General features: G+C 30.6%; 1 protein-coding gene across 17 annotated transcripts in view; it reads left to right on the forward strand.

Moving 5' to 3' along the window:
* Positions 1-17,314, forward strand: part of LOC128179822 (uncharacterized) — a 223,312-nt gene that overhangs the window by 180,019 nt on the left and 25,979 nt on the right. For 2 of the 17 annotated variants that reach the window (XM_052847456.1, XM_052847455.1), the window contains exon 1: positions 2,476-2,560. The exons of the other annotated variants lie outside the window; for them this stretch is intronic. The gene's annotated coding sequence lies outside the window, so the exon portion shown is untranslated. Of the gene's footprint in view, positions 1-2,475; positions 2,561-17,314 lie in introns of those variants that run through there. 17 annotated transcript variants of the gene reach the window in all.

The raw sequence follows: 17,314 nt of genomic DNA on the forward strand, positions 1-17,314 counted from the left end.
GAAGTTGCTGTTCCGGGGGACAATAAACTTGTTATCGTCCTCATAGCCAGTTAATAAGTTTATGATTTACATTTCTTACAATTAGAGATCAAAAGACTTAGCCTACAATAATTCAAACCGGACAGGGAACATATTTAACTATGACAAACAGGGGAAACTAATTGAGAGAGAAAAAGGAAACGAGTGTCTGAAGTACTTTTACCGTTCTAAATTCGTCTAAAAAACGACGTCCTGTACTGTGTGCAAGTAAAATCGGAATAAGGAAATTCAACACTTTGATAAAACGAGACAACTATTGTGCGTATATATCTACGAAGGTTTTTTGTTTTTTTTGTTGTTTTTTTTTTTGTTTTTGTTTTTTAAATTATGTGCAATGTAAACTTTTGTAAAAGAAGCGTCTCAACAGTAACATCAACACTATAAAAGAGCTCTATAATTATTAAAGGTTCAATGATTTTTTTTCTAGGTTGTTTTGGGTGTGGTTATCATCATCAATATATCGGGGGGGGGGGGGTTAAATAAAATTATTCCATTTCAATCTCGAACGGTCGTCAATAGCACCGGGTTTTTTTTATCAGAATCATTTTTCAAGAATCACTGTGAACGACTTTTCCGACATAAAGTCTTCACGTGATCTATATTATTAAGAGTGTGTGCATTCAAAATACCAGAGCCATTAAGTATTTTGGGATGATTGGATAATTTGCCGAAATGAAGGTTTCACCTACAATCGGAAAAACGTTCTCTACCCATATTTTCAATATGTGAAAAATGAGTACTATTGCAAGTTTTTCTATCTTTAATCATGTTTTCAATTAATACTTGTGAACATTGTACCTTTTCTTCACATTATGTTTTGAAGCTGTGGAATCATTAGTCTTATCAGTAACAAAGGTCCATATCACTTCTGCAGTAGCCTTTGGCATAGAGGGGTTGATTCAATGCATTCCTTGTTAGGTAGATTATATATTTGCACATATATAAGATATTCAATTTTTACAGTGTAAATATAACCGCACATCAAGACCCCAACTGACACAAATGAAACGCTTTTTAGCAGAATGGTAACTGAGCGCGGATTTTCACGACTCGAAAAAATCACGGATCCTATACTTTAAAAGGTGTCTGCATTTAAAATACCAGAACCAATCAGATTATTGTATTATAAATAGTCCACATAAATGAAAGTCGTGCCAATGATCGGATTAGCATACACTAGCTACCCATATTTAATATTATAAAAAATGATGAGTTCTTATACAAATTATTGCAACCAAAATTTGAGTGCCATTAATTAGAATTATGAGCGAGTTACATAAAATTCCTAGCTATGTAAACAACGCTTTTGTTTACATTTTGAATGTTGAAGTAAAAATTCCAGTTTTAGACCTTAAAATGAATGAGTTAAACGTCAGAGAAACTGTTTCTTTATGCTTAAAATGAATAAAAAAAAAAGATAAATCAGCTTAAAAAAGATTTTTTCTGTTATACTGAACTTATGTAAACCAAAACGGGGCACGAACTTTGTTTACACAAGGAATTGTGAGCCCTGTATTTTGCTTATAACTTTACGACTGAATCTCAAATTTCATTTGATCATTTGAAATAAATTTCTAAATACATACTAAATAAATAAATCAGAAAAAAATGACAAATATCGTGACCATGTCCCTTTAATACCAGTCATCATTGTGTCGATTCTTCAAATAATGTCTTTAAGCTTTGGTGTCAATGACCTAATGGGCACACAATTCCACTTCACATCTGCAGCAGCCAATTGCATAGATGAGTTAATTAAATGCACTCCTTGTTTGGAAGAAAATACACATAATATCTATGCATTAAGTTTCGATCTTAAAATATATATATTATCAGTTTTTTTACAGTGTGATTCATTTATGTATACTAAAATACTCATAGAACGTGCACATATCTAAATATGTTACCTTGATTTTTACAGAAACTGCAATGATATTTTACATGAATATGTCACTAAAAGGTCGCATAAACACTATGAAATGATTGCAGTTACATTGTTGGGAATCTATTTTACAATTTATATCTTCTTTCTTTGACTTTAAAATGGTGCAATTACTTATACATGTATTTACCTAAACAATGGTAATTGGTTTATGAATGAAATCAAGGAATGCTTGTTTTTTGACCTATTGATGCTGACTTTTGTAAGACAAAGATTAACTCAGATTGCTATTATTCCCCATATATTACTAAACATTTGTTCTTGGTGTCATGTTATTTTAATATAATGACAAAATGACACTTTAGTGTTTTCTCTGCAAAATCAAAGGATATTAACCTGAATCTTGATTTTTTTATATAGATTTTCTGTTCAGAAATATAGTGAACAGATAAAGCAGTATTTTTAAGTTCTATAAGTGGAATGAAGGTCGTAAACTCGGTTTTCCCGGCATGAAGTGAACACGTGATTATTGTGTTGATACGGAGTGACTGTAGCTCCTCGTAACATTTAAACCACAAAATGGCTACGAAAGGGGAGCTTGGTTCTTTCCTTGAAGAAAAAGTAACATCAAAACCTAATGTAAGTATCTGAAATTAAAATATATATAATAGTGTAATTAACGGATGAAATTAAGGCAGACTGTCAATATCCAATTTAAGAAAAAAAAAACAAATTAAACTTTTGCAATGACTTATTAGTATATGAGGAGCATTCATCACTGTTTATCAGATCAACAAATGAATATTGATTGATATATGTATGAAGAAAAAGAAAAGTATGTATAACGTTTATATATGTAATGACAAGGGATGGCACTTTTGGGTAGAACGATTGTAGCTGGTTAAAAAATCAGTATATGGTTAGTTGTATATATTATAAATACTGTATGGTTTAACAAATTTCATTACAAATTAAATTTGCGAGACATTAAAATCGGAACAATTTACATGACGTGTAAAAGGGAGACAATTAAGGTCCGAGACTTAAATCATGAATGTGAAAGGAAATGAGTGGGTGCTAATTATGTAAACCGTTAAAACAACTTTTATTGTGATTTCATCCATATTAGTTGAATCCCAGTTTTCGTGGATTTCATTGTTCAAATAATCCACAAAATTAAATGTTGATTGAAGAATGCTTTCTATTAATATTTTTTATTGATTATGTCATTGGCCAAGAATTTACATATCCTTGAAACTGTGATTTTCACTTGATCCACAAAAATTGATACCCACGAATATTAATGAAACCAACAGTAATTGCCCTGTCTGATAAGCTTTTGAAATGTGGTTTTTTGAAGATCACTGACCACAAAGAAAGGTCTGAATCACAAACTGAAAGGTGTCTGCATTGAAAATACCATTCAGATTATTTAATTATCAATCCGCAGAAATAAAAGTATCGCCTATGATCGGAATAACATACACTACCCATATTCAATATTAGGGGAAAATGAGTCCATATGAAGTTTTTATATCTCTATTAAAACCAGATGACATTGTTATGTTCTTTAAATAAATTATTTAAGCTCTGGAGTCATTGATCTAATGGGTACACAGGTCCACGTCATTTCTGCTGCAGCGAATTGCATAGAAAAGTTGATCAAATGCAGTTTCTTGTTCGTCTATGCATCTAGTTTGGACCTTAAACAACTATATTAATTATTTTAACATTGTTGATCAGTACTATATATTAGGGCATCCACTTACATATTTATATAATGTGAACATATCGAAACAAGCTTCATTTATTTTTACGGAAACGGCAAAAAAAAAAACCAAAAAAAAAAAACCAAGAGTACACCACAAAATGGTTGCATAAGGACTCTTTTATGATTGCATGCTACATTGTTGTGAATCTATTCTATTTTCTTTGACTTCAAAATAGTGAATCATATTGTATAACAATGGTTATTGGTTTATGAAAGAAAGCAGGGAATTTTTTCCCCACTTATACCCCCTTGTGTAAATAAATATGGACACATAGTGACTCAGACTGCTATTTTCCCCCATTTATTACTAAATACTTGTTTGTGGTATCATTTATTTTTAAATGATAACATAAAGAGACTTTATTGTTATGTTTGCGAAATGAGTGGACTCTTGATTTTTGCTTAATTTTCTGTTCAGCGATATAGTGAACAGATGAACCAGGGTTTTTTTTTTTTTTTGGTTTTTCATAAAGGAAGGAAAGACTCTAAGCTCGGTCTCCCCGGCATGAAGTGATCACGTGATTGCTTTGTTGATATAGAATGATTGTAATTCTTTGTAACATTTAAATCATAAGATGGCTACATGTACGTAAGGAGAACATTTTTGCTTTAAAAAAAGTAACATAATAACTTAATGTAAGTAATGTAAATACAACCTTAAACAAAAGAGATATGTTCAACATTTATTTTTTAACGTATTTTAAAATGATCTTGACCTTTCACTTTTAAGTCATTTCGTTCGGTAAAAGAATACGCTCCTATCCCAAGGGGTTTGAAGTCTCTAGGACGCAAAAAAAAAGTTAGAAGTGTTTTTATCGACATTTAAATACATTAAAGGTCAATAATTGCTTAAAGTCCTTTAAGTGTAAATTTATTGAACAAGCCTCTTAGTCAACTTAAAACATTTAAACTTAAAAAAGTTCCAAATCTTTATTTCTAATGGTTTCAGAGAAGTAGCGATAATAGAAACAAGCATTTCCTTTTTTATTTCAATAATTCTCCAAGTTCTGGAAGGTTGCAGACAAAAGATCATTTGGTACATGAACCATACCATTTAATGACCAATTACATAAAATTTTAATTGTTTGGGTAAATTTAATATTAAAAAGTCATCCAGAGAAAAAAATGAAAAAAGAATAAACATAAATTAAAGAAATCAAGAGGTCTTTTACCAGACGTGGAAACACCTAATTTTTACAGAAGTTATTACAGAGCAAAAACATGTTTCATCCTAAATCAATTGATGATAAAATGCATCGGTAGCTTAGTTCTACATTTTCAGGAGAAAAAATGCAATTCAAACATAAATTGACTTACAATTAGAACGCGACACATTGCTTAACTTCACGAATTAATATATTAACTTTTAAGACGAAGTACTAACATATTTCTTATTTTAAACATGCTCCTCAAAATATGTGAACATGTCACTTATCTGATTAGTTGGATACAGTCAAACATTTTCCTCTATATAACATTTGACCTTTTCCCTTCGTTTTCTTATATCATGAAATAAAAACGAAGCTTGATATACAATTGTGATGATAATAAAAAATATCACTTTTATCTTGTAATTTACTAAGACGGTAGATGTACTGATTATCACAAAGCGTGCGTGTTGTGTCCTTAAGCTGATGTATTGTTACATGTACCACCATAATATTTATTTCTAAATCAATCTGTGTTTCGTGCGTACAGTAGTTAACATAAAGTTATTAGAAGGATAATGCTCGTTTATGATGACCCATCTCTGTCAAATATGTTTAAATTAAATTTTAAAGATCATATTTAAGAATATCTTTTTTTTCCGCAAAGTTAAAATATCATACTTTAAGAAATTTTGTATCTAGTTAAGCTAAAACATTTTATCACAATTTGTTTTCCAAGTTGAAAATACTATTTAATACATTTACTATTAATGTAAAAGCAAGAAATCATATTTTAGAACACGTTCCTTTACCTTAAAGGTTAAAAAATATATTGAATAGTATTACCGTCTTATTAAAGGTCACTTTTACATCGTAAAGTAAATAGAAAGAAAACTTTTTTATGAGTAAATTTAACCAAATATACATGATAGGGAAGATTTTGTAAAACTTAGTTTTTCTCAAGCAATGAAATTTGCCTTTTTCAAGCCTTACAATTAATTACCTGCTACTGTGGTTTCATTAATTTTCGTGGGTATCAATTTTCGTGGATTTTCTGAAAACCACAGTTTCGAGAATACGTAATTTCGTGGCCAATGATCCTATCAATACAAAATGTTAGTTGAAATCGAACTTCAATGAACATTTAATTTCGTGGATCAACTTAACAACGAAATCCACGAAAATTGGTATTCAACGAATATTGATGAAACCACAGTACTTTGAATTGCGCCTTTACAGAAGGGTCCATCTTTTGTTTTTTATTATCAATGAACATATTTCAATTCCATTCATTTAGGTAAAGTTGCGGACATACTTTAACACATTTAATCATGCTGTCAACAGAGATCAATCTTATTTGATATCTGGAGATTTCATAATGCGGGTTTATTTACTTCTATCTACTTGTCGTCGCCATTTTTAGACTATATGATTCGCATTGAGATTTAGAGCTCTGTATAAGGATAAAGAAAATGTTAGAATCTTTTACATCGTTGTATGATTTTTTCTTTACAAGAGAGTAGTTTCTGGATTAAAAGATCGTTACTAAAAATTTAGCAAAATCTGATGGCTAATTTATCAAGCACTAAGCCTTTTTAACGAGTGCACAGGTAAAATCCACTTCCGCGGCAAACAATATTATAAAGTAGAAAAGGATCATCTTTATTTAAAATAATATTTACGCATTACACTTGTAAATATCTAACTTAAGGGTGTTGTTTACTCATGGTTTGAGTTCTCAACACAGGATGAATGACCATTTTTAAGTTCTCCTTAAAGATAGCTTAAAGATGCTTAAAGGTAGCTTAAAGACGATCTTTAAGCCACCTTTAAGCTATATGTGTTGCTTAAAGATGACTTAAAGAAAGCGTTAAGATGGCTTAAAGGCAGCTTAAAGACTATCTTTAAGCCACCTTTAAGCCACCTTTAAGGACAACTTATAAGTCCTTAATGTCCAAACTTCTTTAAGCCACCTTTAAGCTACCTTTAAGCTACCTTTAAGCCATTAAAAATCTTTTAATTCAATACTGTGCTTAATTTACCAACAAATCATATTAACTATATGATAATGATAGAAAAGGTATGAAAAACGGTTTTTGTTCTAGAAAATAAAATGAAAAAAAAAATAATCAAAACGCCCAAGACGAGGATCGAACCCGGGACCCTTCGCTTATCAGCATCACCTCACTTCTTCTGCGCCACGGCAACTTACATATAAAGGAGGTTTTTATATCCTATATATCAGTGGATATTGAATCAATGTATTCAATGTGTATTTTTTACTTGAAAAGACTTTGACTTCCATTCAAATTGTAACAACCAATCATATCTAATTTATAAATTACATGCATGCATATATTTAGAATGAAATACGTAAATTGGTCTTCAGTGATAATAAAATATTATACCTTAATGGAAACCGCTAGGCTTACTTAGTAGATAAATAATTCATAGCTAAATGAAATGCAAGGAAGAAGATGAAATCATTTTTTTTATTAAATGCATTGAAACTATTAGGGTATTAGTTCTACGCAATTTTCCCGGTTTTCATGATCACGGCGCCGTTCCTTTAATTGTATAGATGATTTTTAGACTATCAATTCTATAGTATAACAAACAATATTACCAATTACGGGTGACGTATTTACTGCATGTGGCAATTGCAAATGATGTATACATATACTTGTACATACAATTGTATGATGTACCAGGCCGGGAATGTGACATGTTTACTCTTATACATACATTTAAACAATTAACCCCTATTTATGATCACCAGTACAGGAATTAGTTAGCCTCTAGATTTACTCTTACACACATGTATCTTCAATTTGTAGACCTAACATTTTTAAAACCCAGAGTAAGGAAATTATACTTTGAAAGTGAATTACAAATGTAAATAAACTTTTATTCACTAGACTTATCGTATACACGTACATACTTAGATTTCAACGCCTATAGAAACCCTGACTTGCACCTGGGCACACGACACAGCTGTTGTGTATATCTTGTATATTCTGTGTTAGTTCCAGGGGTTTTCTTAAGTTGGACAAACAATAGACTCTAATTAGATATACACAAACGAACAAAACTATGTCTAGACAAACAAAGCAGTAATATCCTGCCCGATATAACAAAGGCAGTTGAGAGTCTTTTCATCTTTTTAACATGTATCTAGCAGATCTAGAATTAGACCTAGAAATAATTAAAATTGAAAAAAAAATACATACCTTCAACCGATTATTAAATTAAATCATGCAGTTTTGGTTCATTATCTTTATTTTGTTTAATAACCGGATGCATTAAGAGAGAGAGAGAGAGAGAGAGAGAGAGAGAGAGAGAGAGAGAGAGAGAGAGAGAGAGAGAGAGAGAGAGATTTCATCGATTAATTTATAGTAGGAGACAAACATGATACACGGACTGCGCTCACCCCTTCAATAATTTTAAATAATTTTGAAACCAAAAAAAAATTATAAAGAATTTTATAACGGCAATCTGTGTCCATCGGAGCGTTGTTGATGATAGCGACATGTGTTTAATGGCGCGACAATTAAAACCGCCTGGAACACCCCCCCCCCCTTCCTTGGAAATTATATCATCACTCGGATCACTCCCTCCCCTCCCTATAAAAGAGCTTTTGCATTTAATATATGTTTTTATTGTTCAGTTTGATCAAACTTGACTTAAGGGGAACTTAAAGATGGTTTAAAGACAACTTAAAGGGAGCGTAAATACCACTTAAAGATGCTTAAAGGTAGCTTAAAGATGGCTTAAAGGTGACTTAAAGAAGTTTGGACATTAAGGACCTATAAGCTCAGCTTAAATGTGACTTAAAGGTGGCTCAAAGATTGTATATCCTTTAAGCCACCTTTACGCCACCATTAAGCCACCTTTAAAGCCCCAAGTTCGGGGGAATTTAATGCAGCCACTGTATGACACACACTGCTTGTTTTAAACTCAATTTAATTGGTTTGTTATCAGAATCTGTCACCTAGCATTAGATTCAGCTGTATATAGAGCAGCTGAGTTGCAGAGCCGTCAGCACAGCACTGCTGTTATATCACTGACTTTCATTGATAAACACCAATTGCTAGCTTTTTATGTAAAATTTATCAAATTAATACAATAAATTAACAGTAGCAATTATTTATCCCAGCAAATAAACCATATTTACATAATATTCAGTCACCATTATCACTCTCAGAGTCCGAGTCTGAACCATTCCACATCTTCAATATCTTGAAGGTTTTGTGGACAAGGTTGTTTTAAAATTAGTATGGTCAAGGTATCCAAACCCACTTAGTGTTCCTTACCTTGGACACAAGTGGGAATAAATTTCAACACATTCTTGTTATTTCATTCAGTAATGCTGTAGCTTTTTAGGCAGAGCATCACTGCAGAGTCATAAATCTGACTGGATTGTAACCTTTTGTTGACAGCAGACCCTGATGAAAAAAGTTTCTCCCATGGGAGAAAAACTGGGGCTTTAAGGACTTGCTTAAAGATTGTTTTTCGCCCTGTGCAAATTCGGATTGTTATAAAATTCAATTTAATGAGTAAAATTTGTTGTAAACACAAAAAATATTTATGAAATGAATTATTATTGATAAAACTATCGATATTTTTACTATATTATGAAATTAGGCTCAAACAAAAATAGACTTTTAGCCAAACAGAGGAAATTCGGACTAAATTTTGCAGATTTTGTTTTCCGCTAAATTTTTTGGTAGTACTCTAATATTGAAAGTTAAGATTTTATATTTTAGTATATATAATTTTGCATATTTTCTGTTAGTTTTAACCTCACTTTTTCATTAAAATAATCTTAATGACACGACTTTCACGAATATTGAAAAATGCTTAAAAACGAAAAAAACACCATATCTCAAAATTTTGATAATTGACCTCATATAAATTTTATGCCAATAGAAAAAGGTCAATATAAGTTCAATACTATAAATGTTTTTGTATTATCATCATTCAATTTTTTTAAAATCGGATCTATAATGGGTAGGAATTTGAAAACTGATAGAGGATTTTCAGACTAGATTATTTTAAAAAGTGTTGCTGAAATCTTCATGCATTGTATCTATTTAGTGCCACTACCATTCATTAACTGTATTTTATTTTTTAAAGTGTTTTATTATTTGTAATATTTTAACAATTAAGAAAATTTCAATTATAGTGTAAAATTTTACGGGAATTTTTTTGATTTTTCAAAAAATATTCAATGGCCATTAACTCAAAAAGTAGGTCATTGACCTACTTTTTTGAAAGTGAGAAACAACACTACAATCAAAGGTCAATAACATACAATAGACGGTTTTTCATTATCATCAGTGGATTTTTTTTTCATTCTGAGTAAACATATTTAACATATTTACTTTTTTGTTCACACTTTAATTAAAAGTTTTATATCAGAATATGCCTTGGGATCATAAAGCATCTTTAGATTCAAGTCCCAATTTCAAATATTCATAAAATTCTAATAAATCATTAAAATACGCTTAAAATTGTAGCTATCAGCATAGTATAGAAACACATATTAATAATATTTCTTTTTTCGGTGTTTTAATCACAAAACAATATGACAGCGTACAAAGTCTGACTTGAGTATAAGACTGCTTCTTAACCCTAAAGCAAAGTCTGATAACCGTAACCAATCTACTTTTCTCAAAACCTCTGTTAATTGTCGAACAAAGTGAATCATCCATGTTAAACTATTTAATCTACATAAAATGTCATATATGACAAACTCAACACATTGACAATGTTGTTTACTTCAACAACAACAAAAAAGTGAAAGCTGGACAAAACAGCGGATATGAGTGTCTTAAGTACTTAATCCGTTCTGAATTCGTCATTGCGGCGTGATCTAGTACCGTGTGCAAATGAGAGTCAAGTAAAGAGATTTAAACATATATATATATATATATATATATATATATATACTCTAACATATGATGATATACTGATATTTTTTTTTACACAAAACATTCTTTGCTTTCCGTAATGAAAGGAGCATTTCAACAGTAACATAACTAGAAAGCTTTAGTATGATTTATAGAATTTATTAATGATGGTAGACTATTTTGATAAGTCAATTATGTTGTGATGATCAATGTAGTAATCAACAATAATATATTCATTTGTTAATATATTACCATTTAATTTTAATCTAAAATGGTTGAAAACGAAAGTACTTTTTTTTCTTTCGCAGACATTTTTCTGGGATCATACAGCAAGGTTTTTAGATGATCTGACCAAGCGACCTATTTTTAAAGTGCGCCTGTACGAGGGTCTCTAAACTCATAGACAAGTGGTGTTATTTACATGTAGTTCATAAAAGACATAAACATAAAACTATACCACGTAATTTTTTAATAATTTTGCAGTTTAATTATAATGCATTGATATTTGATATTGGACGATATCAGATGTATAAAATAAATAGGGTACTAATAAAGGACAAGTGCACTTTAGCTATAGAGAATGGGCCCTTTTTCAGTGTCGTTTTTATGTAGAAAATATCAACAAATCGCTTTTTTCTCGTAATAGTTAAGCACTGATGGATACTTCTGATTTATATCCACGCTTAAATTTATCAAAATTAGCATACATTTAAAAAAATTGAGGATCTTGGAATCCAAGTTACATGGTCACTATAAATTTTTACAATCTGTGTTATTCATAACTCTATGTCATAACATCAACTAACATAGTTCATACCACGCACTCATATCTAGATAGGTTCAATTTTTAGACAGGGTCACGTGACCCCGTCTATTGGTTTACTGTCAGCCGAAGTCTCAAACCGGAAGGCACACGTAGAACACATGAATTGAGTCTATGCGTAAGAAAATAGTGCAGAAAGTTTTCATGCATTTCAGTAAATATGTATTATAAAAACACGCATTAAATCTTTTTAAGTCCTCTGTGTATAAACAAAATTCTATTTAGAAAAGAAAAAAAGTTTAGGTTTATTGACCAAAATATGATATTTATATATACCATCTTATCAATTGAAGAACCAAGTTAAATGTTAATGTTTATGTTTTCGGGCTTAGTTGGAATCATGCATTGTAAAATAATGCATTACATTACCATTACTTTATGAATTGGGGCATTAAATTACCATTACCATTACTTAATTTTCTTGAAGTAATGCATTACATTACCATTACATGAGTAAAGTAATGCATTACCATTACTTTGTGAAAAGTCAGTAAGTTTTAAAAAAGTAATTTAAAAACTTAATAGTTCTTGTAAATATTTCATAAATAAAACATGCTTAAAATATTTACAGGTTCATGTTCATGTTCACTATCAAGTTCACATTTAATGACTTATACACGATTGCTGTTGCACTTGTAGTTCTCAAACTTATGTCTCTGATTTTCGGAGTATGATTTTTAATGAAAGGAACGGCTGTACCGTAATTCGTGTAGGTGATGCACGAGTTTACACAAAAAAGTAGCAAGTGGCGAACGGATTTATTATTACCTATCAAATTTGCATGAATCGCAAAATTTTGTCAAAGTTCTTGGAATCTTATTGTAGTAAAAATATGTCTGACGTCAGGTGCCTGTGTTTGTTATCGGTATACAAATGTTCAATTGTTTGTTAATTCAGCAGTTTTAGAGTTTACGGGGTTTTCATAAAACTTTTATTACAGATACCGTCCGACTTGTGGATTTTCCCTTGGATCACAAAATTGAATAAATCTAATTATTAAAATTATCTACTTTGATACAATTGTTTGATTTTCCCGGTTAGTGGTAATTTTTAATAATTTTCCTTGGGGTCTTATTTTTATAATATACCGTTGTGTCAATTTTGTACAATTATGAAGGCCGGGATAGAGTAAAATTTAGATAAAGTATCAGACTATTGCAAAAAGCCGAATTAACATTGATTGTAACAAATAATTCAAACTCATAAATTTTGGAAGCATATTCAAGGAAATCCAGGACAAATTCACTTTCAAGACCCCGTCTTTCAGTACTCTCAGTACTTTGATTGTTTTACAGAAACTGCAAACATATTTAGCAGATGCATGTGTCACAGAGTCACAACATGTCATTTTACCACTGTCACATGATTGTCAGATTCAAGTAGTAAAGCTATTATGATACGTTATGGACTTTGAGGATTTCGTTGTCAGCATATCTTTGTGAAATAAAATTAGTTTAATATGCAGAATAATGAAACACTACGTGCTGCCTAGTGTATAAACTATGAGAACATAGTAATGTTAACTGTTATTTTTTGATTACTAGATAATAAACTTAGTTTGTGCGTTTTGTCATTGATTATATCTATTTATATTTATTTTCTATTAATTTCAATATCATTACATCTACGCCGCCTTCGAGTTGTTTTCCAATTTCAGTATCCGTTTTATTCTATCTCGTTTGTTCAATAAAGCTATATATACTACTTTCAACTTGATTATGTTAGGGATCGAGCATTTAAAATATTGAACCATTATCAATCAGCTGAGATTTATCTATTGCGTTGGGTTAAGTCCACCTATGCATTTTCCAGAAGTGGTAAAGTTAACTTTAGGGTTCTGGCCCTAATTTTCAGCAACGACGGACCTCTTAGATGACAGCTCATCAATTGTCTCTTTCCTGTTAAATTTTCGTGTTGAGAAGTCAGATTCCTTTTCCGACAAAATGCGTTTGTATTTAAAAAACTCTGAAAATTAAAGTAAAAGTAGGGAATTTCACAGTTTTGGAAAGGGTGTACGTCAAACCATTTCAACTTTTTCCCTTTAAATAATAATTCAATTTTAACACTTGATTTTAAAAATACAAATCCTCTTTTCTGACATTTGTCAAGCATTCTAATCTAAAAATTCCCAAAAAATGTATATACACTCTGCAAGTATAGGAACTATTTTGCTTAAATGCACCACTTTATTGTCCTGCCGATTCTAAAAATAGTTAAAGGGATATACCCAGCTGACGATGCACACTTTTCCTTTCTTCCAAGATTCGAAACGTTTTTCTATATTTTGAATGGTATGTAAATTTCAACTGATTATTTTTATTGTGACTAATGTGTATTTTTGCATCCTACGCTTGTAAAATATCTTTTTCCAATAAGTAATCATCGGTTTTTTTTTTAGAGACTTAAGATAGAGCAAGCGTGCTAACCCAGTTCTTCAAGTGTTTTGACTCATCAAAACGTTGATGCTAATGTCGATTTATCTGACCTCTGAAAGATATTTTTGTCAGGTAAAGGATTGATCTAATTAAGGTCTTCCCTTTCCTTATTGTGATTGTAGTGGTGTTTTTTTTTTTTTTTTTTTTTGTTTTTTTTTGTGGTCGGCAAGTTTTCCAGAGATGACTGAATACATCTTTCTGAAATTTTAAGGGATGAAAGAGCATGATAATACCTCGAAGCTTTCGCGGGGGTGTAAAAAACATATGGAATCAGAGTTAAATGTAATTTTGTGCAATCACAAATCTTAGTTATTATGTACATCTCCAAATATTTAAGCAAGGAAACGTTGACCCAAAACAAATGAAAAATACTAGAGACAATTTTTTGTCACAAATTAGACAGCATTTCGCTGATTTAAACATTGATGACGGCATGACTAAAAATTGAATGTCGTGTAAATTTGATCGGAAAACATTCTAAACATATTCAAAATAAGAATAATCTAAGAACTAAAAGTATTTTAAGAGTTAAACAAAAACATACTAGTTTACACCTTTTTGGTTCAGTTATAGGGGGACAAAAATTGTATCAGTACTTTTTAGTACTTGTCAGTACTTCTCTAAGCTTTTCAGTACCATCAGTAAAATGTATCAGTAAATATCAAAGTTTTTCAGTAATTTCTAAATGTATCAGTACTTAAAAAAGCTTATCAGTACCGTCTCTCTAAGTTCATCAGTATTGTCAGTTAATGTCTAAGTTTATAGGTACAAAAATTGGATTGTCAGTACTTTCCTAACGTAGTAGTTCTCGCGAGATCACAGAAACTGTAATTGATCAAGAAACAAAACGTTCGAAACAAGGACATTTGTGTGACAATATGCTCAACAGTGTCAACCGTCCCCTCCGGTTTTCACCGAAAGCGTTTAAAACAATCATGTATTTTATATATTATGTGGGTTTTTTTGTTTTACTTAGCCTAAAAAACGAAGAAGTACTTTAGTAAATGTACAAGATTTTCAATCAACATTTCCGTTTGTCTTTTTCCGGTCCCATGACAATAAAAATTTGTCTCGACGAGATCTCAGAAACGGTTAACACTTGAAAATGAAAACTGTGTGGGATGATAGACCTTTGTATGTAAACGTTTAACCTATTTCGTTTCATTAGTCCTGGCTTCCAGACATAACAGGAAGTACTTTAAAAATTGATGTTTTTATTCAATATTTTACATGGAACGAATGTTTCAGTAAATCCTTACATATGTCATTTATGCAATGTTAAAGAGACAGTACGACACATCTTATCAAAAAAGCGACTTGAAAAAATTTTCCGATCGGGCTCAGTATTTTGTACTACTCAAGAATGTATAAACTTTTAGAAAATTACAATGTTCTACATATAATAATTCTAATTACTTCATTAAAAATAATAATAACGTATAACCTTTACATAATTACATCGCAAAGTGTTAGGGGGTTCAACCTTCTATACTAATACGCATGCGTATTTACTGTTAACAAAACACATGCAGGGCTCGCGAAGATTCTCCTGGCCTGTTTGTTGATAAAAATATGTCATTTCTACTTCTCACAGGAAATTTTTGCTCAAAGTTTCTAAAATAACCACAATTATTATTTGAAAGAATGTATTTTGCGTGTTTATCATAACCTAAATTCATTTTGTAAATGAGGCCCATTGAGGGGTTATTTGACATATTTAGGTCTGTTCATTTTAAAATGAACCGAAATTGGTAAAACATCAATAAATTATCGAGAAAGTGATGATGTGTTCCGTTTAGAGAGTCTCTTTAACCTCGTATACCATGATGACCGTAGTCGGAGGGATATCTTGTAGTTTTCAGCACGTGTCAATTACTGTCAATCAAAGTCCACGTGATACAAATAAACGATATAACATTATTCCGGTTTGTTCGACCCTTAAATTTCCGGAAGCTCATAATTACGTTAATTAGGTATGTTAAAGGGATTTTTATGTATTTCAGCTATAATAATAAACGTAATTTCTTATTTCCTAACGATACAATGGTATATCTGAAGTTAAATGTATTCACACATGTTTTTTCAGCAATACCACCTCTTTAAATAAACAAAATAAATCAAATTCCGATGACATATAAAATTATCAGGTGAATTTTCATGAGATCTCAGAAACTACATGTATAAGTAAACAGGAAACTTGTATGGATGATAGACAATTGTTTAAAGATGGGTTAACCAGGTGTATTTTTGTCAACCGCCACTTCCGGTTATCACAGAAAGCATAAAATAAATCAATTTTTTAATTAATTTGACTGGGTTTTTTTTTTACTGTTTTAGTTACCTTAATTAATCTTAATATACATTAGGTAAATGTACAAGAATTACAACCTTTTTCATTAAGCAATTCTGTTTGTCCTTTTCAAAAAACCTTGTTTTCTATTATGTGTTCTATTTAGGAAAATACATTTTAATAGCCTAGGCATTATATACGTCAAGTAATAAACTCTATGCAAGTTGTGTGCATTATATATGAAACTGTGAATATTATAAAAGATTGACGGTTACCTTAAAGGCCTGCGGGTCTCTTTTTACCAAAAGACCAAGTTTTTGCCGATGTATCTAGGGGATTTCTCATATTCTTGCCCAACCTCTCTCATTCGCTTTTATAAACATTTTTTTTAACATTAAACTCCTCTGATCATGTTTTTAAGGTGGAACGCTACACCAAATTTTTATTTTATGAATCGTTTGAGTATCTTATCCGAAGCAAGATAGCGTTGTTCGAAGGATATGTGCCCTTAATTTTTTTTATACGATTTTTTTTGTATTTTTTACGAAAAGGTGAAAAATCTGTTTTGGTTGCAAGTATTGCACTATATAGTTTAAAATTTGATGTGAATAAATGCATTATTTAAATATCTAATAAACCACGACCAGTAATATCAACAAGATGTTTAATTTTTTAAGATTAAAATATTTATGAAAATATTTTCATATTTTTCAAACCTGAGTTGAATGAAATTGACGAAATTTTAGAAATATTGCTAATTTTCAAAAAAAATTCAATTTCTTTTTAAAAATGATTGCCTTACATTTCCATTCTATAGAATACGTGTCTTTCGAAAATTTTATCAATATGGTTGAAAAATATTATCAAAAGAAGTTTTTTTTGGTTTTCATAAATATTTCTTTTATTAAAATAAAAAGTCTTATTGACATTAATGGACATGATTTTTAGATATCTATATTATGCATTTATTCACATCAAATTTCAAACTCTAAAGTGCGTTGCTTGCAACCAAAA

This window comes from Crassostrea angulata, chromosome 4 (genome assembly GCF_025612915.1).
Source record: "Crassostrea angulata isolate pt1a10 chromosome 4, ASM2561291v2, whole genome shotgun sequence".
Lineage (NCBI taxonomy): Eukaryota > Metazoa > Mollusca > Bivalvia > Ostreida > Ostreidae > Magallana > Magallana angulata.